We start from the raw sequence: 26,387 nt of genomic DNA on the forward strand, positions 1-26,387 counted from the left end.
AATTATGAACACTAGCAGTTTTAGCAGAGCGTTGCTTACGCTCCGCTCCGCTAACGTTTCACGCACACCACTGGTTGCATGAACTGCGTTGATTTGGCTTGTTTGACAAGTGCGTCTGCCAGAGACGCCGGCCACGCGCGCTCAGCGCGGCTGTAAAACGGCAAAGCAACCAGTAGACGCACCCTAACGCTCCGCTCAAATGGCTTCGTAGCGGACCGTGGGCAGCGTTCTTCGTTCCGCTGCCGATATGAGCGTTGTGCGCACGCGCATTAGCGCTCCCGCTAGCGTTCCGCTGAGCGGCTCTGCGCGAATCGTTCGGACACGACGGTCTGAGCGGAGCGGACCGTGAACGCTCTGCTAAAACTGTCTACTAACGCGCACCGACAGTGAACGCTTCGGTGGTCTCAGCACTACGACGCCTCGATGCCAGCATTCGAAGGGACGCTGGCATCAAGAAGCACTACCAACGCCACCTAGGTGGCGTTCACCGTACTCAGCACAGCGGAGCGTGGCCTCCGCAATTAGCTCTGAAAATGTTTCTGAAGTTGATCGCGGAGGCTGCAATTACGACGCGCTGTACGCGCTGATTTGACTCGGTGACGATTCAGTTACGTGCTTTGTCTTGCGCGTTGTATTAGTGTGTCAGTTACGTGCTTCGTCTTTCGCGTTGTGCTAGCGTGTGCAGCGTAGTGCAGCTTCCATATGCACGACGGTTGCTCATGGTCATCGACGTTGGTAGTCGTGATGGAGGAGACGTGCCACCAGGCGTCAGCGTGGGTGCATCAACGCCTAAGGGCGCTTTAGCCACAAAACACCAATAGACATTATATATCAATGTGCAATAAACATTACACTACTTCTGTGAAGACACGTTTCACTTTCGTGTTCTATACCGATTCCTATATAAGAGGGATCAACCACATTTTTTCTCTAAAGCTGATAAATGACAGCATTGTCTGTGTTTTGTTTAGGTGTAGGGGGGGACGTGAGGGGACCCTCTCGCGAGACGCGTGTCACAGCCTCTGCGAAGCTCACCTTTTCTGAAATATGTCGGCCTCCTGGGTTCGACGTGGATCTTGACCGGGAACGACCTGCTACGGGTCCGGAGCCGGAGATGAAGCGGTGTTTGATGTCCATGGGCGGGAAATCACTTGGTTTAGGTGTTGATTGTTGTGTCGTACGTATACGGCGATGCGACAATATTATTTTAGTCGTCTATCTTTTGACATGTACTTGAATTATTATTATTATTATTATTATTGTTGTTATTATATTATTATTGTTATTATTATTATTATTATTATTATTATTATTATTATTATTATTATTATTATTATTATTATTATTATTATTATTATTATTATTATTATTCAAACACACATAAACACTAAACGTACACAGAGAGCATGGATAACACGCTCACAACTGTCTTCCGAAAGGTCCACCAGGTCCACACGCTTGAAGAAAACGGAAACAGGAACAGTCACATCGCGCTTCTGTGGGTGCCGCCATGTTTTATCACGCGGTGACACCCCTATTTCTTGTCTGAGCGTGCCTTCGCGGCCTCCTCTGTCATTGTTGACGATGGCAGTGCATGACGCCGGTGCGGCGCATCAAGTCGCTGTTGCGGTGGTTCTCACCGACATTGAGTGCATACTTTCCGCCTCCTGAATTAAACCAGATGACCTTATTTTGCTCTTCGTATTGCTTTTACGCGCAAGCGTAATCAGTGAGATTATGTTTGCCGCCGCGAGGGAAGCGAGCGCCGGAGGAGGAAGGCGCCTGGAGGTGGCGAAGAGAATCGCCGCGCCCTTTTCCTTTGTGCTTCGACGCCGCGGTGCTCGCAGCGCGCGGCGTCTCTTCCTAGCATGTGTAGCACTTTCCCCGTGGCACACTAGATGTCGTACCGTGGAGATCAATGTAGCGCTCGCGACCGCGTTTGCACCCTTTCCGTTTGGACTTCGGCGCCGCGCTACTCGCTATGCATCTTCGCGGCATCCATACGCTTCGTAAACCGCGTTCACGAAGCGAAACGCCACTGTAACGTTTCTTCATTTGTCAATTGCACTGAAGCCATATCTTGTAATTTTCTTGGTTCAGTAACGTTTTTCGGTGCAATCTCATCTAATTAATTTATCTCCTACCTGGTCACTCGCGAGTACTCCCAGTTGCGGTAGATTCACTTTTACCGCGCTCTGGGCTCAGAACATGGACGTTTTGAAATTTTGCAGCAGCTTGTCGAAAAGAGAAAGAACTATTTATTTAAAAGTTGGCTATATGGGGCCTATTTTCGCTCATATGGCCCATATAATTTGTAGATTTAAATATGTGCCGTAAGGTAATTATTTAGAAAGATAAGTGTAATTATGGTAATTGCATTAACATTAATTATGCGAAGCTGCACTAACTGTGAACATGCGTTGACCACCAAAGTGCAAATGGCATTCTGTTATGGTTTACGCGTGTGGTGCTTGAGGATCAATCCTTATGCAGTTCTGCTTGAGGCCAACATTTTGCGCATGCACTAAGTACCGTCTAAAATGAAATCGAGAGTTTGACGTAAACTCGTCTGGTCGGGGATGATCATATTGTTATTCTGTCCGTTATTGTCTATTATTCTCTGCCAAATGCTGTGTACATATATTCTACAAATAACATCTTCATATTCCTATTTTCTACCACTTCTGCGCTCCACGAAGCACCAGGGAGCGCTCTCATTGTGTTCTTCGCAGAACATAGTGAGTGAACCTTAACAAACATTCCTTCGCATGTGTCTAATGGAAATCTGAGGCCCTTTGTATGGCTCTTCTGCAGGATTCCGTATCTCGTCCAACGCTGACGAAGACATCGCTCTCAAATGTAACGAGAGGAGTCCGTGAACCTTTTTGAACAAGATGCTGGATGCAGCAACGCTTCCCGCCATCCATACAATGTAGCTGAGGCAATCTATTCAGTTTCCGTTGCAACATTCTATCTTACAAAAACTGCTTCTTCTGGTGAATTATTTCTGGCATAGATGAAGTTGTGAGTGGAGTTGGCTATAAGCTTTCGACAAATAAGATAAACAATCGTTGTAACCGATGCATAGCCAGCCCGCGAATACGTTATTCTACTTACTCTAAATGACCAGGCATACATAAATACGACAGATGACCTAAAACATACACAAAGTGCCAAAAAAACTATGAAATTGTTTTCCAGGCACCAAAGATGGGCTATATTGCGAATGTTTTTGTCATATATAGTAATTCCGACAGTATGAAATCGTAGAGATAATTTGTTAGATGTTGACCCGGTGTTGTTGAAGTTTAATTTGCTGCAAATGAAGCAAAGCGTTCATTTAACATTCCTGCATTCTGTCGCTCTTTTTTAGTTAGATGTAGTAACATGAGAAACTAGACTATGTCAGAGCCGGCGATCCCGAAATCCGAAATTCCTGCCTCAAGCAAAAAAAAAAATGTGGTTGATCCCTCTTATATAGGAATCGGTATAGAACACGAAAGTGAAACGTGTCTTCACAGAAGTAGTGTAATGTTTATTGCACATTGATATATAATGTCTATTGGTGTTTTGTGGCTAAAGCGCCCTTAGGCGTTGATGCACCCACGCTGACGCCTGGTGGCACGTCTCCTCCATCACGACTACCAACGTCGATGACCATGAGCAACCGTCGTGCATATGGAAGCTGCACTACGCTGCACACGCTAGCACAACGCGAAAGACGAAGCACGTAACTGACACACTAATACAACGCGCAAGACAAAGCACGTAACTGAATCGTCACCGAGTCAAATCAGCGCGTACAGCGCGTCGTAATTGCAGCCTCCGCGATCAACTTCAGAAACATTTTCAGAGCTAATTGCGGAGGCCACGCTCCGCTGTGCTGAGTACGGTGAACGCCACCTAGGTGGCGTTGGTAGTGCTTCTTGATGCCAGCGTCCCTTCGAATGCTGGCATCGAGGCGTCGTAGTGCTGAGACCACCGAAGCGTTCACTGTCGGTGCGCGTTAGTAGACAGTTTTAGCAGAGCGTTCACGGTCCGCTCCGCTCAGACCGTCGTGTCCGAACGATTCGCGCAGAGCCGCTCAGCGGAACGCTAGCGGGAGCGCTAATGCGCGTGCGCACAACGCTCATATCGGCAGCGGAACGAAGAACGCTGCCCACGGTCCGCTACGAAGCCATTTGAGCGGAGCGTTAGGGTGCGTCTACTGGTTGCTTTGCCGTTTTACAGCCGCGCTGAGCGCGCGTGGCCGGCGTCTCTGGCAGACGCACTTGTCAAACAAGCCAAATCAACGCAGTTCATGCAACCAGTGGTGTGCGTGAAACGTTAGCGGAGCGGAGCGTAAGCAACGCTCTGCTAAAACTGTCTAGTGTCATAATGCAGTACTTCTCTTTTCTGCTCGTAGGCGGCGGCACCGCCCCGAGCAAGAGCGCGGGTACACGGAGGAGTGTTAGATATATAAGGCGCGTCTGTGTAGCTCTCTGCAAATGCGTTTGTGGCGCAATGGGTTAAACGCTCGGCGATCTATCGTCGCGGACCGAGAGATCGTGGGTTCGATTTCCAAATTTTGCATGTTTGTGGAACTTTTTCTTCTGGTTTCTTTCTTTGTATTATGTTCTATGACGTATTTCCGTGACGGAAATACGTCAGTGAAGTCTTGGTGGACCCCGGCATAAAACACTTTCGTGTTAAAATAAATAGTAAAATAAAGAATAAGTAACAATAAGCCCGATACACACACGAACACAAGCGCACGAAGATTGTCTTCTCTACGGGCACTAGTGCCGAAAGCACACTGCAGTAACTATAGGATGTTTACTCGTTACACAAAAGTGAAGGAGTCCATTTAAGTCTCTTCATATACACATAAGGGGAACACCACCGCGAGATTAGCTCGTTAAGAAGAAGCACAATGTAGACGACAAAACAGTAGTGCGACTTATAGGTGGTCTAAAAGATTAGGCCCCACTAAAGAATCGCGAAGGGCATTTACAGCCCGCCGTTGCTTTTTGTGCCAGCGACGGCTGTAGCCACGGTCCAAGTATCTTTGACTCAGAGAACGTTCTTGAGTCCAGTCGACTTGAAGTTAAAGATGTTCAAATAGTCACGCAGGTGAACGCGCTGTTGGTCATATTGAGGACATTCTATGATAATATGTTCCCCCGAAGCGTCGGAGTTGTCCCACTAACTATAATGTGGCAACGTTGACTTTTGATGCGACGCAAGAAGGGAAGTGCGTAGGCTACACCTAAGCGCAAACGATGGAGAAGCGTGTCCAACGTGCTTTCAGTCCTTTGGTTCGGTGAAAAAACCGCAGGGATGGGGTCAACTCATTACACGTGTGAAGTTAGTTCCCACAAGCCACCATACATATCGGGATATCCCCCTCTAAATGTGTTCGTGCCTGTACAAATAAATTTCTATCGAGAAAAAAAAACGGCAGTGAAAACAAATAACGGAATGATGAAATGACTAAATGTTGACGAGTACAAAGTATGTTGCTGGCTACTCAACAGCCAAGTGATGTAGGCCACTTTTCTAGATAGCAGCGGGGAAATCACCTGTGCGCGGACTTGATTGCCTGTTTAAGCAAATCGTAGTTTATTCATTTTTTAATTTTTATTTATTTACAGAATACTTCAGGCCCGAAAGAGGGCCCAAGCAGGAGGGGCAAAAGTACAAAAAATATATCCAAGCAACGCCTACAAATATTTGTATATAACAAGATCATACACCTAGCAACAAAGAGGAGTAATAATTGTAAAAGCAGAAAAAGGAAAAGGAAAAAGGCACGAACCGTACAAATATTAGCAAATAGCAATATCAAGTGCAGGGCAATGAAGCGTAGCAACACAATGATATATAAAGTTGTTTAGCCACTTGAAGCACAACCAAATTGTCAAAAGCGTGTCACACACGCAGATACACACACAAAAAAAGAAAAAAAAACAACATTTTACGAGTCCGTTGCTGCAGCTGGCGAGACGCATGGTAACCGAACACAAGAAAACAGATAAGTGTAGGTATTTATTCCCAGTACATATTAATGCCAGTGACGTCAAAGACGTCAAAGATGTTCTAAAAAGTCAGCATTAGATAACTGTGAAAAAGGTAGGTGGTTCCAATCTGTTATGGTGCGTGGAAATAAAGAATATTTGAAAAGGTTAGTTTGGGTGGTATAAGGTGTTAAATAGTATTCAACGTGCTGTAGGAGGTTTTGAATAAGGATCTGGGTTTATAGACAAGAGATTATTCTTGAGCGAAAACAGAAATCTTAGTCTTTGTAGTTTTGTTCGTAATTGTAGAGTCTAGTCTAGTCTCCCTCTAGTCATTATACAAGAGGGAGAGTCACTTGTACGATATTTAGAATAAATGAACCTGACAGCTTTACCCTATATCATTTCAAGAGCATCGATGTTAGTTTTTGTATAGGGATCCCAGACATTGCTGACGTATTCGAGTTAATGTCGAATTAGAGATGTATAAGCCGTTAACCTAGTACTAGGAGGTGCATGTTTTAGTTTATGTCTGAGAAAGCAAAGTTTCTTGAACGAAGAGTTACATATGTTAGAGATCTGAGTACTCCAGCTCAGGTTGTTGGCTATTGTGATTCCCAAGTACTTAGACTCACTGACTTTCGCAAACAGTTCGGGACCTAGTTTGTAGACAAACGACAGTTTTTAAATTTAATTTTTAGTTATTGGCCTGCAGGTTGTTTTACTGGTATTTAATTCCATCCTCCACTGACGACACCACGAAAGAATGATTTGGACAATAGAGTTTAATACTAATTGATCTTCATGGCAGTTAATTTCATTATACAGTACACAATCATCCGCAAATAAAAAATTTGAACAGGGGAATTAGTTTCATTTGTAACGTTATTAATGTATATCAAGAGTAGTAAATGGCTCTGTGCACTGCCCTGGGGGCACTCCAGATGATACTGGAAGTTCCTTGGATGAGTGATCATTAATTTAAACAAACTACATGCGGTTAGTCAGATAAGCAGCCACCCAATTCACTAAGCAGGTTGGAAGGTAAAACTGTTCTATTTATTCATCATTGTGACTGGAGGTTGGGGCGTAGGCTTGTACTACCTTCATTCTATACCTCCTATTCAACTTTATTACGACGACTAGCTGCTACCCTCTCATTGATGCTGTAGGATTTATCAGTGTTGCCCACTATGTCCTTATGGACTAGAAATCCTACTCCGAATTCTCTCTTATCTGGAAGACCCCCGTAGCAGAGGACATGGCGGTTAGTCAGCACTGTATAAGCCTCATCAGTTCTTATAACCTCACTAAGGGCAATAATGTCCCAGGCAATACCTGATAATTCTTCAAAGAGCCCTGCTAAGCTAGCCTCACTCGATAGGGGGCGCGTGTTGAACGTTGCCAGGTTCAGTTTCCAGTGGCAGCCTGTCCGCACCCAGAGATTCTTAGCCCCCTCTGCCATGTCGCAGGTCTGACCGCCGCCTTGGCCAGGTGCTCCGCAGCCGCTGGGAACTGAGGGCCATGGGTGAATTGTAGGAGTCATGAGGGAGGTAGATGCCGAATACTGGAATCAGGGAGGCCAATTCCTGTTCTGGTGAGGGAGTGACTTTGTTGAATCGTAGTGGGCCTTCCTAATTTGGTTGCACCTGGACTAGTATATATCCCCAGTAGCTCTCGGCGATTGTTTTTGCCCGTGTCAGGCGCCACTCCATGCCTGAAAGTGTAGCGGGCTGGAGGAGGATTCGACCTTAGGACCTTCAGATTAGAAGCCGGGTGTTCTACCTCGGCTCCCCGGCGCCACCTAATCTGCATGAAACAGAATAATGGCTTATAAATCCAAAAGCTTGTTGATGGTCCGCCATGCCCAGTGAAATTTCGCGGCTGTGGTCGATGCTTTTTGCCGACGTCACGTGACGACCAGGTGGCTGCTCTGATAAGTATCATGAGGCAGCGAAGGGGCGTCGTCAAGGAAGTAGTGATGCGGCACCAGCAGCACCGCTGAAGCAGTTGGGATCCGGGGCCACACTTGACAGCCCGACACATACGGCTTGTGAAGTCCCGCGCTGGAAACTTTGAGTAGTTTCAGGAAAGATGTGGCCAGACCAATATTGTACAGCTGGCATGAAGCAGAAGAATGGCTTATAATCCACATGCTTGTTCATGGTCCGCCGTGCCAACTCCGTTATGCCGACTGTCACGGATTTCGGTGGACTAAAGACAGACAGGGACAAGTCGAACGTTTAAGACATACATTTATAATTACAAAAAGAAACGATAAAGACAACAGCACGAAACAAACAATTTACAGCACGAGTAAATTCTAGAAAATTCCCAGAGTCCTCAGATATTAAAATTCATAAGTGCAAAGTATTTACATTAAGTCCCTTGACGGGGCCACGTCACCTCGTCGTCGCGGCTTCCGGCGACACGTCGTTGGGCCCGCCGATGCGTCGTAGACTCGAAGTCGCTGTGTCCGACGTTCGGTCCACGGTTGGCCTGGTTCGGGGGTCAGGACGGTGGGGTGGCCGAGGCGCCTGGATCGCCCGATCGACTCCGCTAGCCTGCGGATCGTAGCCGCAGGGAATCCGGGAAGCGGTGCCGTCAGCCTGTAGCTGCGGCTTCCAGTGGGACGTCCACTCAGCTCGCGGGTCGTGGCCGCGGCAGCTGAAGAACAGCTTCCATTGGGTTGCCGCCGTCTCCGTGATCCACCCGTCCTTTCCGGCCTCCAGCTCCTTCTGCCTCTCGTCGTCCCAGAGCGTAGCTGGGCTGCTCTCTTCGGCTACGTGTCTCTTCTCCCGTTTGCCACGTAGCTGCGCGTGCACTTTTGCGCTTCTTCTTCTGCTTTCATATAATGTATTCTTTTTATTCGGAAGCTCTTATTTTATACCTTCTTTCTTCTTTATTTCTACCACTGAGTCCTCGTGACTTCTTGTTCTCCTCATAACTTCTGATTTTTCTTCTTTCTTTCTTTCTTTTTGTGGCTCATGACATATGCCCACCTTCAAGAGTTTTTCCATATGAAAAACTGCTTTTCATCTTCCTCCTTATATTGATGTTTCTGCCGTCTTCATATCTCGGTCCACCACTAACAGGCCATGTCTTTCACCATTTTCGTCGTTTTCACCAATCTGTACACTCACCGCACCTCACTTCACGTATTCATTTCACTACACACACCAGAGTTCACTATTTAACACGAAACAGTCATTGTCGAACACTACTATATCAAAGCACTATTACACCACTTGTGTATGTAGCACACAGTGGTCCACTGCTTCACACCATCACTTAAAGCGCTTAAACAAACAACTCTTCCACAACACTGAGCAAAGTTTACGAGCAGCCGTCACACGACTCTGCTCAACCACACCTCCCCCAACTGCATAATCTGCATTACTGAACTCTACAAATGGCAAAATACTGTCTGTGGTTTTCGCCCCACAAGTACTTTACAACATGTGCGTTTTCACACATCATTACCTTAAATATATTCTTAGGATATTACCTACCGCACTGATGGCAACATATGAGCACATTTAGGAACACTGTTCTATTACTGATATTTATACATGCCATGGCAACAATTTTCATAACTTTTGTGGAACCATTTCTTAAATTCTTCCGAACAAATATCCTGCTAACAAACATCCGCCCTTAAATGCAAGGTACGCTCTGACTCTTTCCGCATAAACTATTTTACGTCCTAAACGGCAGTGGTATTCCCAATCAGCTTAACTATTCGAACCGCAAAAGAATCCGTATCCTCTCCCTATTGGAATTCCATTTGATACCCTCAATGTTGTCGTAGTGCCTTTCTCTTGCGTCGCTGTCGAGACCGCCTAGGGTGCCTACTTCTCTTCTTAGTTCTTCTCTTTCCTGTGCCTGCACGGTTCCTTCCTGGCTTTGAAAGTCGCCCGTGTAGTTCAAGTTTCGCTTCCTTTTTAATTGATGGACAATGTTTCCTGAACTCATGTTTGTTCATGCGCCATCTCGCTCTCAGCAGTCTCCTCATCTTCCGTCTGTACTTTCGGGATGCACGCCTTCTTGAGCGGTTAGTGTGGCTGCTGGCTTTGTCCTTGAACTCGAACTTCAAAAAGTGACTTTTCAAAACTTTTTTCTTGTTAGGGGGATATGCTTGGAATCTGCAGCTAAGATCTCGCAGCTCTTGCTCTGAAACTTTGCGACGTTCGTCGTAGTCATCATATTCAGATGTTCTACGACTTTTCACCCTAAATTTAAATCCCACTCTCATAGTGGCTTTGCAATCAACACCATTAAGAGTCGCCCATCGGCGCTCTCCTCGGTTCTTCCTCTTGGGAGGCAATTTTCTCTTCTTTTCCTCAAAGCATTTCTTCAATTTGTTCTTTCTATTAAGCTTCTTTCTTTTCTCTTTCGCTGTTCTCTCTACTTGCTCTATCCCTCTGTCTGCTGTCATCACTTGCTTAATGCACACTTCTTTCTCGCCACTCGTAAAACTTGTACATCTGTGGTCGTCTGGATTAGAAACGTCTTCCCGGATGGCGACCAGCCCGTGCTCACAGAGGTTACTGCAATCTAAACTCACCATCTCTTCAAAAGCCTTGCCGCGGTCAAGCACTCTCCCTTCCTGTGCGACATCTCCAATTGCCCTATTCTCCATACACACTATGTGCAGCGATGCGCTATTCCCTTTCTCGTCAGTGTCCTTCGTTTCTGGGAACTGTTCGCCCTCATGAGCACGACCCTCTGGCACGTACACTGCACTACCGAAAACACACTCTTCATTCGGGTGTTGTACCCCTTGCTCACCAGTGCAATAGGACTCGGCGGCGCGGTCATCGATAGCCTTATAGTGGCAACTATTCCGTCGCAACAGTTCACTTGTGCGAGGCTTCTCTTCAGGTATGCTATGACTGCTATGTATTAGGTTGACTGCTTCTGGCATCTCTGTCTTTTTCTCTTCGAACTGTTTTTTCTTCTCACATGCTTGCCGAAGTGTCTCAAGTTCTAAAGATCGAGCGGCATGGACACGGTTCATTACATCCTCAATTAGTTTAAGGCCCTGCTCCTTGCTAAGCTTTTTCTCGCGAACCGTAGCTAATATGCTGTCTCAATCCATCTCCAGACCACCAAAAATCTGTGACAGGGCCGGAAATGGTGGAATATCCTGGCAGGCTCGCCAAATTGTCACGGATTTCGGTGGACTAAAGACAGACAGGGACAAGTCGAACGTTTAAGACATACATTTATAATTACAAAAAGAAACGATAAAGACAACAGCACGAAACAAACAATTTACAGCACGAGTAAATTCTAGAAAATCCCCAGAGTCCTCAGATATTAAAATTCATAAGTGCAAAGTATTTACATTAAGTCCCTTGACGGGGCCACGTCACCTCGTCGTCGCGGCTTCCGGCGACACGTCGTTGGGCCCGCCGATGCGTCGTAGACTCGAAGTCGCTGTGTCCGACGTTCGGTCCACGGTTGGCCTGGTTCGGGGGTCAGGACGGTGGGGTGGCCGAGGCGCCTGGATCGCCCGGTCAACTCCGCTAGCCTGCGGATCGTAGCCGCAGGGAATCCGAGAAGCGGTGCCGTCAGCCTGTAGCTGCGGCTTCCAGTGGGACGTCCACTCAGCTCGCGGGTCGTGGCCGCGGCAGCTGAAGAACAGCTTCCATTGGGTTGCCGCCGTCTCCGTGATCCACCCGTCCTTTCCGGCCTCCAGCTCCTTCTGCCTCTCGTCGTCCCAGAGCGTAGCTGGGCTGCTCTCTTCGGCTACGTGTCTCTTCTCCCGTTTGCCACGTAGCTGCGCGTGCACTTTTGCGCTTCTTCTTCTGCTTTCATATAATGTATTCTTTTTATTCGGAAGCTCTTATTTTATACCTTCTTTCTTCTTTATTTCTACCACTGAGTCCTCGTGACTTCTTGTTCTCCTCATAACTTCTGATTTTTCTTCTTTCTTTCTTTCTTTTTGTGGCTCATGACACCGACGTACGCCATTTAAAGGCGAAATGCAAGCTATATTTTGGTGCCTTTTTCAGGGATAAAAATGGTACTGTTCTAAAAAGCGATGAAATAAGTATTTTGCGCATTCTACAGCATAGGCATATAGTAAGGCACTTAACATGTCCAGAATGAATTTCAGGAAAAGAAACCTCGAGTGTACTTTTCTTATGTCTGTGCTCGTTTAAATGTTGGTATATTTATGTGTGCGTGCGTGCGTGCGTGTATATCGTACGCGCGCCGTGGTATATCGCACTTCGTTTAGTCTGGAAGAGCCATGCGCAAGAAGTAAACGATGCCCCGGAACGCGGCGAGTGCTCAGGTACGCGGGAACAAATGCCGACGTGCTTCTCGCTCATATGAGGGAGCGCTATTCAGGGGGCCCTTTCTTGTTCGCCGCAATAGCAATATAATGCGAGCGAAGGACATTCCGATGAAGGCGGAATGGTGCGGCTTCCATAACATCCTCTCACATCGCTTTTAGGAACAGGCATTTTCGCACGTATAAAATAGTAGTTGTTCCTCCCTCACAGCCTGCTTTTACTCTGTCTTTACCATTTCGAAATGGCTACGGATGAAGGAACGAGGAGGAGATAGTCTTGGAAAAGAAAGGTTAAGATGTGACGAGCAAAGGTTTAAAATGCGCCCACGTGGCAGCTACGTCACCATTCGTTTCCGAGCCTTCTGTTTACGTCTGTGTGACTGCCTGCATTCGGTGTTTGACAATAAATACTGCGTAAATATTGGGTTAGCATACCAACAACATCGTCCCCAACTGAACGTCTGATGAACAACCCGGAAGCTGAACAAGTCGTTTTTGCTCACACAATGGGCCTGGTGCTAAGAAGGCGTATGCTTCCAGAGGTCGTCATTCAGGTGTTTACCGAAAGCGCATTGCCGACAAGCTTGAAATTCCGGTGAGCAGCAAACCACATCACTTTCGAGATACTGTAGGTGCATGGGACGTTGTTCGGGAAGCCGCTAGGCGTGGTTTCCTGATTTCTAAAACAGCTGAAGTTGAAGCCGCTGAAGTCTGTATACTAAGCAAAGTTGGTGAGTTAGAACTGACTCACACTTGAGAAGAGCACGAATAAACCACGAGAAGTTGTACATGCTGTGGACAGGACCAAGTAAAGCCTTACTATAAAGCGCCATTCGCCATACCTGATCGGTAAATGTTCGTTTACTCGATCACCAGTGACACTTTTTCGAACTTGATGTGCCCGAATGTCGTTTAGTGCGTCAATTGAGAGAATCTTGGCCATTTGTCGGTAAATTTCAAGGACAAAAAAAGACAAGAAAGAACAGAAAGAAAAGCTTCCTAGTAAAATAAACTTAGAGAAAAATCTGTCAGCCCTTCCACTGTATGGGGTGCAGATGGAAGACCAGCGGAGCTGTACAATGGTAGGAATTAGGAATTTCCAATTATGACTATTAAGATGTGATGGTGTAATTGGTTATTTCTACTATAAAAGAATGAGAAATATATATGATCTGGTGGTTTTCATTTATTTTGTAACCACAAGGACTATGGCATTTTGGTCGCTACGGTAAACCGCCATATAGGGTGTACGGCAAAAGCTTGCACGTTCTTCATAAGCACGTCACCAACGCCGCGCGCGTTTGGTGCGAACGCGGGCAAAACGCCGCCGCCGCCGACAACAGTTCTGCGCGTTGTTTGTGTGACCGCACACAACCGCTGTCAAAACGCTGGCGTGAGCAAGCGCGCCAGCAGCTGCGGGCGAAGGTTCATGTGGTCTATGGCTTCAACGGAAACTGAGTGGTGAAAGCACAGCGCATACAAAGGTAGGAGCCATGTTGCAGATCGCTTTCAAGATACGGTGCGCGCGACCGCCCGGCGCTACACAAAGTACAAGTTGCTCGTAGAGCAGAAGCCGCAACCCCTCCCTCCCGCGCTGCGTTCCCGCTGTCCGCCTTTCGCCTGGGAGATTTAAGTCGCCAGTTCCCCGTCGCTCGTTGCGTTGTTCCTCCGAACGAACGCCACGCGGCCGGGCCATGGCGAGTTATAAAGGGCAACTGATAAGCGCGCTATCGTGATGTCTACGTGACGGAACGGCTAAACGCCGTTGTCGACACTTTTGGATGAGAGGCGGGCGAGAGGCCAGTGAGAGTCAGCGGCACAGGTGGCAGAGTCCGGCAGGGCTTCGCGCATGCGCCGCAATGGGAGAGCGGGCACACACACGCACAGTATAGGGTGCCTCGATGCCCTCCTCGCCCACCGCTCCTCTTCCACTGGGAAGTCGCGTTTGCTCTCCGCCGTGCGTTCGCTCCCCGTGAAAGCGCGCGTCCCTCGCCCTCGCGCGCTTTCACTCGCACATACAGCATACGGCTAATGACAGTTTTTTTCTACATCCGGACGTGACCATCGAAGAGTGAGCCCTTAACAGCTTCTCTGTAAAAATGTAAAAGGCGGGTGTGTAATGCACTTCGAGACGAAGTTTTTTTTTATTTGCTTTCTCATACTCATCAAAAAATTGCAAACCATGAATCCCGAGCATCATATATGCTATCAGTGCTGCCTTCTACCTGCTTGTCTACCAATCAGCATTTACCTTGCAGTAACCAAAGGCTAAGAGACTCAATTATTGACGATAACAGCTTCAAGACACCGTGGATGCCATCTGTGAAGTCGATAATCGTGAGCAGGAATTGATTTTAATGAAGAGAAAGGAGGAGAGGTATGCCAGGGGAGCATGACTCTTGCCTGCTACTCCTCACTGGGGTAAGAGGAAGTGGCAGATACAGGGAGACGTAGTTGGCAGGTGATTGTTATACGCGTATTATAAATATGCTTAGAAGTATAGGGCGATTTGGGAGGCATAAAAGCAAGTTCAAGCAAGCGTAAAGTGAGCAAGATGGGCATCCTAAAAATTTCAGACCGAACTCACATTGCCCGCAAATGCATTTGATAATGAATTATCTCTTGGTCTGCCTCACCCTTCTACCTTCTTTCATTGTCTCCGAGCATCGTATCCTTCTGATTTTTTATGCTCCAATTGTTCGCGCAACCTTCGATGCGGCTTGTATGCAAAAACAATCTACCCTGTTTAGACCGCCGCTGTTGCATTTTCTCATGTGATGTTATTCAAAGTGGTGACACGTCTGATGCCTGAGCATGCAAAAGGCAACGAATAAACAGAAGGCAGCTTGTAAGACAGGGGAAGAGCAAATAAAATGAGGCGCGGCAGCCACACACAGATAAGCTGCTTCAGTAACCTGGAATGTGTCAGCATAAAGTTTTCGCGCACATAAAGACATTCCACGCGTCGTCTAGTTCAAAGAGCTGCCCCTAATGTGGTTGAGTGTCATCTAGTTAATGTATCTATTTTCAGCAAGATCTGACGAAGAAGGTATGAGGGAATGTTGGCTGCAAAAGCATTGTTTAAATAAAAACAAACCTGAAGAAATGTATTGCATGTGAGCCGCCATCAATGAGCATTTACTCCTGGATATCTGCTAATGACACACTTATAATTAGGCCATGCGTATTGACGTAGCCCTGTGTCATGCTACATAGCACATCGAAATATTCCCATTCTCGTTTATTAGATGGTTTATATGTTGCTTTTCTGTTAATGAAGTCTCATGGTCGTATATCAGAATTCGGTATATTTGGTGATTCATTACAATACAATACAAGTTTATTTCTCTTCGCATTACAAGCATATAATGACGTGCAATATGACAAGAGACGTGCTTTGCAGTGGGGCACCGACGGGGGGTTTAAGGGCTGTAACCCACCCCTTAGGCCGACTTAACCCCCCCTTTTGTTTAACCCCTTTTCTTTCCTTGTGCATTTGAGTACTGCAACTAAGATGTAAGACGCGCAATCGTCTGCACACTCGCTGAAAGCGCATTTTTTTGACAATTTCACGTGAGGAAGTTGAAATTAGTGCTGTTAGTTAGGTGGTATTTGCAAACTGTCAACCCCCCCCCCCCCCCCAGCAGAGATCCTGGGTGCGCTACCGGTGCTTTGTGTGTCTTTTCTGCTGATGTTCCCCGCTTAATCGCGATTATTTAACAGCGCACACTTGCTTCGCTTTATGAGAGTAATAACCTCCCGAATCGACAGCATGGGTCCTTGAGAGACGCAATAGTGGAAGGGTGAATCTGAGCTTATGCTGGGGTTCTTTACCTTGCAACTGACTGTTCGGCACACGTGATCCTTGGTGGTTCCCTTCCTCTAAGTGCAGTCGCCACAGTCAGGAATGGAACCCACAACCTCGTGAATTACCATCAAAGCGATGCAGCAATTGCGCCAACGCAGTGAGCAGCGCACATTTTACTGCGAGAACTCTGGCCCCTTAGATGTTTTCATGTCCGCTCATACCACCGGTGTCCGTGGCTGGAATCGCATAGTACTTGCAAGAGTTTTACAAAGAAAAAGAAATGTCGCAGTGGCCTATCGCCGCATCCAACCCCGGACCCACAGATTACCAGTCCAAGATTGTAACTCCAAGAATTTCTTTATTTCTTTGATACACACACACACACACACAACCGCAAACTGAGAATATCTTACTACGTAGATAAAATCACTACGCGCTCACTCATAACTCAAATGCATAACGCAGGTGCTTCCAATAAGTGCATGCAGTCTGGAGGCACTTCCTGCGCAAGACGCGCACTTCTCACATAAGCTGCAGTTTCACGAAAGAGGATCTAGTAGATTGCGAGCTTTCGGCATGTCGATAACAATGTATCTCGAGAGACTGTATGACCCAGCAATATTGTCATGTGCTGAATCTGGCCTTCAAGAAGGTGTATGATTCAACAACCTCCTTTAGAAAAGCTCCAAGTGTAGTTTGTAACATCTTTGACAGCTGATGCCACTACATGCTAAAGAAATGTGCACCCTTCAGGCTGTTTTCTTGTTTATATAACTCGCCCCCTTACTCCCATAAAAAACGGTGTTTTAGTGAACTAACAAAGCCATGAGAAAGATTGTTTAGTTGGAATTACGCGGTTTACTCCAAAGGGTGTTTTGCCAGAACTGAACCCTACGAGCGTTTACCTTTAAAGTGAAGCTTACCAGGCGAACCCTCCCGGACCTTGCTGACCTTAGCTGTTGCTGCTGTCTTGCCAAATAGCTCATACAAAAGACATCACTCCCATAACCAATCGGCTTATACGTTGCCCAAACAGTACTATACCAACACCACCTAGATAGCACAAGGCCTGTTCACTCCGATTCATAACGTCGTGCTATCTGACCCGACTGCCATAGAATCTAATGGGGATGCTCCCGAGTAAGCCGCGGTGATTTTGACGTCAGCGCTTTCGTCACGCCAGCCTTGGCAATGGAAATCTCCGGTCAAATAGCATGACATCACGGATCGCAGTGAACAGGCCTTGTGCTATCTAGGAGGTGTTGACTATACCCCTCGTCGGTTATCTTATCCGTATAAATAAGCCCTTGTTTAACCCTGTGTCTGCTGTGAAATTTATGAAGGTGGTACTAGCCTTTTGCGGATATGAGCTCTCTGACCAAGTTCCAGGTATTTTGTGTATAGTAAAGGGGCGCTTGCACACTTACACTCAGTATAGATGCTCACACTCGCACAGAAAAAAAAAAACTGACATAATCACTGATAATAAGCAATTGTTACCTGAATATGATTTATTCATGTTGGTAACAAGCGGAAATACTATAGTAAATCACTAAATAATATTACTCAGACATATTCATTCATTCAAAAATGAATGAATGAATATGCCTGAATAATATTATTTAATGATTTAATATAGCATTTCCGTTTGTTACCAAGCCAATTTGAATAGTTGCAATATTACACGAAGAAAAAAAAAATAAAACGACACAGGAGTCAGGAAGCATGTTATTAAGGGCGAAGCAATAATGTGTCCGCTTTCCAGGCACTTGCGCAATGTTGCCGTGCGTTTATTAAGAGATAGAAAACCAAGATGTGCTGTCTACGGCCAAACGACTACCCGCGTTGTTAAGCGTGCCTCTGAAGTATCGTGGTGTATATATTCTTTCAGTGACAACTAATAATGTGCAGGCAGCGATGTTATACTTTGCGCAAGCATTTTTTGCAGAGACGAAGACATGAGTTAGGAAACACTATAATGTTTTCTTAGCCCGTTTCTCATCCATGACACACGCGAGACGAGGTAATTACTGTGAGGTCAACCTCAGTTTCCAGCATCCCGTCTGCTCTAAACTTTCTTTTTTATTTAAATCCTGTTTTAGTTAGTCTCTCGTTAGGCACGGATACCTTTTGCAAGAGCGGGTCCATCACCCTTCCAAAGGACGCCACGGCGTGAGAGTCATGGCCTCTTTTGTGTATATTATTCTTCTCGGAGAGCTCATGCGTCACATGGCATTACCGGTTAAAAGAGGCTTTAGAAGAACCGCCTTGTAATGAATGTGACACGATGAATAAACCACAAAATAAAGCACCCTACGGGCGTCGCTTTCATAATGGTTCTGATTAAAGCACGACTGTATTTAACTGGTCGTTTGGCTCGCGCATTAACACTACAGCAAATACAAGCCTCCTACAGGACAGCCTTGCGTGAATGTTTTCTATTACTGCCACCCGATGTGACGCTTAAACATCTCAATCTTCGCGACACGGTGCGCAAGCATTCCCCTGTGTCAATCTATTCATGCGACACTGAGTAACATAATACTGAAGGCATTTGTAGCATGACTGTGCGTAGCGCTCCTCAGAGTGGTCGTCCTCCGTGTTGCTCGTTTCCCGTCCCTTGTTCTGCTAGCAGTCGTGAGACACCGACTAGCCGCGACATGAGCGATGCTGAAGTATGACCATCTTAAGTAAATATTCAGGTTGTACCTTTCTTATTCTTCTTTCTGGGGTTCTACGTGCCACAACCAGTTCTGATTATAAGGCACGCCGTAGTGGAGGGCTCCGGATTAATTTTGACCACCTGGGGTTCTCTAACATGCACTTTCATACGATGTTCCATAAGTACTCAAGGACTATACAAGCAGAATTCCAGCTAGTTTTGAAACTTTAAGCGCTGCATGAAAAACGCTGCACCTGAGTGCCTACAAAATACACTGAGCGTACTTCTGAAAAGAGTTTTGATCACGTACACCGTCATAACACGCCAAGTAACGAGTTTACAGAGTGGTATTTATATGGTCATTTTCTTTAAATCTACCAATTGAAACTTTCATACAACGTGCTGATTATAGTCAGAATTGAAGCTGGTATAAAAACCAAGCGTCGAGTGGGAAAAAACACAGCGTTCTTTGTTTACATATAGCGAAACTGTGCAATGTTAGGTGGCGCCACCCTCGGTTATTGCAGAGCGCCACCAAACGGCCATTCTGACCTTTGTTGGCGCGTTGCCTCTGAGATCGGGCGGTGCGCAATCTCGGAGTCGACGATTCTGAGAAGGAGAGGACGACTCCGTAGACAAATCGTAGACCGTAGACCGCGTAGACCGTAGACCGCGCCAACCTCGCACGACTCCGAGGTTGGCGCGGTGCTTGTTATGGCAGGAAGCAGCGTGTCTCAATTCATAACGACATGATTCCTCCAACTACGAGACTCAGACGCGTTTCATCGCAGCGCTAACCTTAAGGGAGAGCTCATGTTTACATCAAGCCACATCTACGAAGTCGAGGAAGTGGCTATTGCAGGTGGTTTCAAAATCATCGGGACATGCATTCCTCAAACTATAATCAACGGAGCCACAAGGCAGAACTTTATTATAAAAATTACCTGCAGCTGCTTGCGCGTCAGGCTCTTGTTTTCGGTTAACAGCTGAAGAATTCAAGCGACTGCCGCGGCGGTGTTGCGGGAAAGTGTGAACAGAATGCGGCTGTTGCTCTGCACGTTCATGAGATAATGTCGAACTCGTGCACAAGTCAGTTACCTGCCTGAAGTGCACTTTTATCGTGGAAATCATATCAGAATTTTGGAGATTCACGAGTGAAAAGCAGAATCTAGTAAAGCTAGAATGGCTTAATTGGTGGCTAGGCAATCTTTTTAATAATACTAGTGTTCCCTGTGGTACGGTGGGGCCAGGTGCTTCAGGTCGGGGTGACATCCTATACCCGTTAGTCATAAATGCTCTTTGCAGAAACGAACGACCTTTGAAGCCAGCATTACCTGATCGAAAGGTTGATCGATAACGATGAGAAAGGGCTGCTTTCTGAATAGGAAAAAGACAAAACACAGTTTCAAATTTCATTGTCGAAAAAGCGGGAGCAGCGACGATGTCAAGGTTCTTGTCCACAGCGAAGCAGTTTGTATGATTCGGTTGATAATCTGTTCCGGATTACGTTCTGACAACCGTCACAGGGGCGGTAACACTGTGTGTGAAGCTCTCCCTTGTCAGATCAATATGTTTCACCTTATTATACGTTTGTAATGAGGGGAAGCGTACTAATGCACATTCGTCACTTTTACACTCCTTGACAAAACATCCCAAAACATCGACTGTTGCTTTGCAAAACGCAGTAAGTTCGCCATGTGTACAAGTAACCTCTTGGCAGATGATCAAAGACACATACTTTGGAATGCAAACCCTTTTTAATGCCGTAAACGATATTTAAAGTAGAATGTCTATAATGGTGTGGAAGCCTGCAAGACGCTGTCGTATCGCTGTCAGCACCGCGCCACATTCGTGTTTGCTTGTTCCAAAATGTTATAAAATAATTAACTGCTGTTAATGGCAGTTCTGGCAATGTAGTGGGGATATATCCTCGCGCCTAAGTCACGGTATTAATGTCCAAGTGCCAGCCAGCAGCTGCTGGCACTCCAATTTACTTTCAACTTCGTGCACACTACCCCCAGTCTTCGCAACAACACACGCGCTTCCGAGTGGAAAAGAAACGTACCGCAGGTAACTCCACGCTGCGCCCGTTTGTCAGAAGAACAAGTTTAAAGAAAATGCCGAGCATGTAGCTGCTTTTCTTCAACGAACCAGCTCGGTATAGAGTTTGGGCCATTGCTTCTCTAGTATGCGTGACGGCAAAAAGCTTCGTACCTGGAGCGCTGCTGTAAACACTATAGTGCACCCAACAGCATAGCAGGTTTCGGAGATTTGACGCGGAATTCTGCAGTTTACGCCGAGAACCTCGGTTTTTGGTTGAATGATCCGGAACAAAACAACGCGAATGGCGCTGCCGCTGCCAGTATATCTCAAGTTATTGCGAAGTTACGCTTGTGCCGCCGCTAAAGGTGCCCTCGTCGGGGGTGCTTTTCGATGCGAGATCTAATGCAAACACGGAGACGACAGCAATCCTGCATACAGGACGCCTTTGCCCCGGTACGAAACCTACGGAGCAACACGTGTCAGCTCACAAAACAATAACAAAGCTGCCATTCTGGTCCAACAACATGGCCGCTACAGCGAAAAGATACCACGTGACTTCCTCCACACTTTTCTCCTAGCGCGTGGCGGGGGTAGGGTCTCTCCTCAGTTTTTTCCGTCTTCCATGTACGCAATGAAGATTAGCAAGGGGTGATTGAAGGTTTGGTGGCAGAAACGCTCGCATGATGGGACCTAGAAATACGGCTCTGATCACATTATCCGGCACCCATGTACCCCACTACGTCCGTATGTACGGAGCAGAACTCTGCTGCCACATCTACCGACCACGCCAACAAGTATGTAGCGTGTGCTTGTCGATGGGCCATCGAGCGGACGTCAGTCCCATGCCCGATAAACCCCGTTGCGTGGCGTGTGGTATCTCCAACCCACCGAAGGAACATGAATGCACACCTAAATGCATTCATTGTGACGGCGCTCATCCCGCCACTGACCCTCGCTGCCCATCGCGTCAACTACCGCCACACAACAAGTCGCACGTGCTCCGTGAACACAACAAACGCAAGGAACAGCATCCCCCGCCCGGATCAGCGCAGGGCCAGCCTGGGTCGACGACTCAGCAGAGCGCTTAGCAAAATCCGACCGAATCGGAAAATACACCAGGGGGCTCAGCCCTGGACTAGAGGACGCAGCCGCACTCGCGGCTCACCCGGGGATCGCCTCCAAACTGACCGGAGTCATTCGGCTGGCGGCTCCAAAGGCCGGACTCTCTGCCACGGCCGTTGGAGGGACCGTGGCCATAAGAAATAGGGATCCGACAAGAAAGAGCAAGTGGTAATCTGGGCAGCGCAGTTCCCACCTCTATCCCCGTCTCCCCCCTCCCCCTTCCGTCACACAACACTCGCATACCCATTCCGCAACCCATGATGATCGACAATGAGCCGCGTCTTAACGACTCCCTGCAAACCTCTCGCACAGACTATTGCACACAACAGGCACTGAACGAAATGGCCATCTCCCTAAAGACTGAATTGGTGACTATAATGCAGGCAGAAATGCAAAAAAAAAATGAAGGAGGTCATTATGGCTAAAGTCACAGCTCCGCTTCAACAGTTAATACAACAGGCGCTGCAACCCGTTGTCCAGCAGATAGTGGCCGATATTAAACAACAGATAGCGGCTACACTCGGCCAACCTTCAATCTCTCTACCTTTATCCAAACGCTCCCTGTCTCCTTCACATGAAACACAGAAATCACATCCTTACCTTCGCCCTGCCCGATTACAGTCACCGGACCGCACAGCCGCCCCGCTAACCCTGGAAAGCTCACTTGCCGGCACCTCCCAGGCCGATGTGCCGCCATCCGGACAGCACCCGGGTATCACCAAACACAAATAATAGGTAATCATGGCCAGAAACCGCAGGGTGACACGCACTACCCCCAACTCCTAAGCGTGTGGCAATGGAAATGCAGGGGCTACCGCCGGAAACGCGGATCGCTTACGCAATTCATTGCCACACAGCCCCAACCCCCGATGTAATAGCGTTGCAGAAAGTGCATTGTACTCCTACATTTCCCGGCTACAACACGTACACAGACACAATAAATTACAACACACCACACCTCGCAGCTAAATTAATCCCCAAACATATCACCGATATCGAACACACCCTCTAAATCTCACCATTACGGCACCTATACTTCTCCAATTGGTCCCGTGCCCTCGCTCCCGTAGCAGCCTGCTTGTGCTTATTATCTACAGCGCACCTAATGAGAGTAAGCATGAGATTGGACATCTTTTCGCACATCTCATACACACATCTCTACAGGTACCCGCCCCACCTACAGAGACTGCCCACACGGAGACGCCGCCTCCCTAGACGCCGAGGTTAGGGCGGCCTTGCAGGGCATTAGGCGCAACACCGCAACCGGGATTGATGGGGTTCAATATACACTCCTACGCAACCTAGATTATCTGGCCATTCAGGACCTAACTGCCTTTTACAATGACCACTGGAGGAACGGCACACTTCCAAAGGAATGGCGCCGTGCGGACATCATACTTATTCCTAAGCAAGGGAAGCCACTGTCCCTCCAGTATCTCCGACCTATATTCTTAACTTCTCGTGTAGGTAAACTCTTTGAGCGCGTTGTACTCTCCCAGCTACAACCCTTTCTCGAAGACAGACAATTATTTCCGGATACACTCTTCGGCTACCGCCCTAGCCTCTTCACGTAAAAGGTTTGCTGCAGCCTAAGGAGGACGTGGTGGATGGCCCCACTACGGCACAGGCCAGAGCTATTCTGGCCCTGGACCTCACGGGGGCGTTCGACAACTTCTCCCACGACTTAATTCTCGACAATCTGGCTTCTTCCCAGTGCAGCGCACGCACCTACAGCTACGTGAGGGCTTTTCTTTCAGACCGCTGTGCCACTATTGGCATCGGAGAGCTCCGCGGTCTGACGTCATCACACTCACAGGTAGAGGAACGCCACAGGGCTCAATCTTATCGCCCACCCTCTTCAACGTGGATATGGGTAAACTGCCTCCCTTACTAGACCAGGGGCGGTATTCCGTAAGAGTCTACCTAGTGGACTCCTCATTTCGGCGGCCGCTGATTCGATGCTGCTTGATGTGCAGGAAGGTGCCAGCCAGTCTCCTTCCTGCACAGTCAAGCAGCAGCAAATCAGCGGTCGCCGAAATGGACAGTCCACTATGTAGACTCTTACGGAATACCGCCCCAGATACCCACCATCCAGCACGCTCTCTACGCCGATGACGTCAGGGTTCAGACGGTGCCATCCAGGATGCTCTCCAGAAAGCTGTGCGTGTCGTGCAAAAGCTATGCAGCCGCAGGCGGCCTTACCTGTGCAGCCGAAAAGTCCGAATTGCTACTCGTGCGCAGGCGGCTCCGCTGAACCGACGAATCCCCTAATATCTCTCTTTTTATACACGGCAGCCCGATCCCTCAGGTAGCTAGACTCCGTATCTTAGGCCTCCACATTCAATATGATGGCACAGGCTCGCATACTACACACCTTCTGGGTCGGCAGATAACACAAGTCACACATATATGATACACCGCATTACTAATCGTAGAAGAGGCCTTCGCGAGAAAGATGTCCTCCACATAGTGCAGGCTCTGATAATCAGCCGGCTCACCTATCACCTTCCCTATTAGAATCTCACCCTGGTTCAGACTCAGGAGATGGACGTCCTTCGACAGAAGGCAGTGAAGGCGGCTCTTGGGTTGCCTCCACATGCTTCCACACAACGCATTCTTCAGCTTGGTATCCACAACACCGTAGGAGAGCTTCTCTAGGCTCATGGCAACGGTCAGCTCCAACGTCTCGGGCGCACCCGTCAGGGCTGCGCTATACTCTCTCGTCTTGGCTACCCTATCCTTGAGACACCCACACAAGTCCCACAATATAACCTTGCTCCTGCTCCACGCGCTAGCATTCAAGTAGCTCCGATTCCCCGTAATGAGAATCACGACCGACACGCCAGCCGGAGAAGTGCCCGAACTCAGGCCCTGGCACACATCTTTCGAGATGCCACCACAGAGTCACCGCTTCTTTACACTGACGCAGCTCGCTACCCAGGGAGGCGTGCCATGTGTTTAGCTGTCGTTGACAACACAGACGCGCTTAGGGTGTGCACCACAGTTCTCACAACGGACAGCGGCTGGGCAGAGGAGGCTGCTATTGCCCTGGCCATTGTCCACGCCTCGATCCTTCCCACACATAGCTCCCCCATCACCATAGTGACGGACTGGCAGGCTGCCTGCCGGGCATTCGTGCAAGGACTTGTGACTACACACATAGGCGCCGACTACGGGGGGCTCTGGAGCTCGAGCCCCCTCCGGAATTTCCCCGGGGGGGCTAAGCCCCCCCCCCTCCCCCCCCCCCGGAGATCCGTAGCCGACTCCCCCCCCCCCCCGCCCCTAAAATGTCATTACCGGAGTTCTGTTACCCACATAACTTGAGGATCCTCTTGCGGTGCCTCCACATTATCACTTTTGTTGTGGCTAAAAGCTTACGGCACCATTGTTCGCGCGGACGTGCACGGCTTTTAATTTATACTTTCGCTTTATTCCGGCAAATTCTGACAACAGGAGGATAAGCGCATTAGAAGCACCATCGGCGGCTACCTCATCCGTGTTTCCTCACTTTAACATTTTTTTTTTAATTTCCCTGAGAACACCACGCACAGACAGAATATATTTAAATATATACAAAGGACAAAGTTTATTATATTTTTTAAAGAGAAGGAGGTATCCAACTAAATGGGTAGCCTATACCTAGGAAATGAATATGTTGATGTATGTTCACCTCACTTCAAATTACTTTGCGTGCTTTTTTTTGACCCTGAAAAAAACCTGCAGACATAGAGTTTCATATTACTATATGCCTGCAGACTTCAGTGACCCCTTCGGTAGAGTCTTCTATCAACCGCGTGTGAAAAGCACGTGAGTGATATGTGTCTCAATATTGATTCTCTTTCCAGTAGGCAATGCTAATGACTGCCGACAAAATAAAATAAAAAAAGCTCTTCTAATTATTTTCAACTTTTACGCGTTAGGGATGGAAACATCGCTTCTTGCATGCAGAGGCCATAAATACGGGGTGTTTCAGCAAACACTCTCAAAAATTTTTTAAAGGTTGCCTGTGGCAGATAGCACAATTCTAGTTAATGAGCTGGTCTACTCGAAGAGGTGGACATTACTTGCACAAAAAATTGAAATGCATAATCGACTAATTTAAAAAATCCCCAATTAGGTGTTTAACATAGTAACTTATGACCCGTGTTGCAATTTACAAATTCTAGCCGTGGAATTCGCAAGGCGGATGCTCTAGGAACTAATTCTCAGGATGGCACAAGTTTCGAGATAATTCTCGAACATTGTGGAGAAATGCATTGGCGTTCCAGTTACTTTTGCGCTTACCCGCCGTGGTTGTTTAGTGGCTATGGTGTTGGACTGCTAAGCCTGAGGTCGCGGGATCAAATCACGGCCACGGCGGCTGCATTTCGATGGGGCGAAATGCTAGAACACCCCTATACTTAGATTTAGGTGCACCTTAAAGAACCCCAGGTGGTCTAAATTATTTCAAAG

This window comes from Dermacentor silvarum, chromosome 2 (genome assembly GCF_013339745.2).
Source record: "Dermacentor silvarum isolate Dsil-2018 chromosome 2, BIME_Dsil_1.4, whole genome shotgun sequence".
Lineage (NCBI taxonomy): Eukaryota > Metazoa > Arthropoda > Arachnida > Ixodida > Ixodidae > Dermacentor > Dermacentor silvarum.